Source organism: Cyprinodon variegatus, unplaced genomic scaffold (assembly GCF_000732505.1).
Source record: "Cyprinodon variegatus isolate N-32 unplaced genomic scaffold, C_variegatus-1.0 Scaffold162, whole genome shotgun sequence".
In the NCBI taxonomy this organism is placed as follows: domain Eukaryota; kingdom Metazoa; phylum Chordata; class Actinopteri; order Cyprinodontiformes; family Cyprinodontidae; genus Cyprinodon; species Cyprinodon variegatus.
Genome location: NW_015150615.1, coordinates 649,609 through 651,251, shown reverse-complemented (window position 1 = coordinate 651,251; position 1,643 = coordinate 649,609).

The window sequence follows — 1,643 nt, the reverse complement described above, 5'->3', positions numbered from 1 at the left end:
TAACTAACAATTTTTCAATTTCTTTTAAAATAACATTGCTCACTCATGTTTACGATAAATAAAATCTTGCACTGCCTAATTACTTGTGAGTGTGGTAATAAACTATATCGAAGTCAATATGCCAGCATTTAAGTATTGATACATGATATATATGCTTTGTTTTCACCCTCCATTGTGTTTTCTATCATCATTCACCTGCTTTTGTAAATGCAAAAGTTGTTGGAAGACTAACAGCCAACATGACTTCTAGGGAAAGCCTTGGCTTTAACTGATGCCTGATGCTGCCTAGAAATAACTTGATTGACTTAATTTGGGGTAAAATGCCCATCATCTGTGTCTTAATGTTTTTTAATCGGGCTAAATGCCTCATTGAATTCCTGAGGTAATGTTGTGCTTCACTGTGTTGCTGTTAAAACTTAAGCTTGTCAGAGATTTGATTTTTTCTGCACTGCATTTGCATGTAATCAGTCCTAGTCAAAAATCTTTGGTTAGCCTGTTTTCTAAAGAGTATTACAGCTCTTGCTTTTGGTTATGTCACACCAACATCCAAAAGATCAGAAAACAGCAAAGTTGAGCTAAATAGGACTTCCTGTTAAGGTACTGCCCATTTTAGGAAGCCCATAATCTTACTTGGCAGAGTAAGATTATGGGCAGAGTGTATACAGAAAGAAATTTCCTCCAGTACAGCTCTCAAGACATTTACATTTTTTAATGGTGAGGATGGTGAGGATGGGTGTGGGCAGGTGGGCTCTCCTCATCCTCAGCAGAAGTACAAGCGCTTCTGTGCCCTTTTGACCAGTGAGATGGTGTTTACAGTCCAGGTGAGATTGTCTGTGATGTTCACCCCCAGGAATTTGGTGCTGCTGACCACCTCTACAGCTGAGCAGTTGATGAGCAGTGGATCGTGGTTAGGCCGGTTCTTCCTGAGGTCCAAGATGATCCTCTTCAAAGAGGGTGCAAGGTACTTTTTCTCTTATGTAGTCAGCAAACCACCAACCATTGGGGATCTTCCAATTGTCTGAACCCACTTGTGAGGGACCGAGCCAAAAAATCAGAGAAGCACAGGGAAGTCTTTGATGAAAAAATGGTAACAAATTTATTTAGCAAAAAAATAAAGTTCAAAAGTTCAAACAACACTGGGCCCATCAAGGAAAACAAATGACAAAAATCAAATGAGAAAAATCAGCATAATCCAAACCTGATACAGGAAAAGACCTACCTAACTGACACACAAGGGAAACCTATATATATATATATATATATATATATATATATATATATATATATATATATATATATATTTCCTAAACAAAACTATAACAAAAGACCAAACTAATCAGCATCATGCTAAATCAGCAACCTATGAGGAAGAGGACTTAATTAAACTTTCCAAATTTAATTATAGAAAACAAAACCAAATACAGAAACCTAAGTAAGTGGAACAGTCCAACTAGGCCTCCATGTCAATGAGGAGATCCTATGCAGCTGGGGCCTCCTTTCCTTTACTGGCTTCACTCATGATAGCCTCCCAGGAACTGGCAACTCAAATCAAAGATATATTAATATACAGACAACCAGAGATGGGAAGTAACGAAGTACAAATACTTCGTTACTGTACTCAAGTAGATTTTTCTGATATTTTT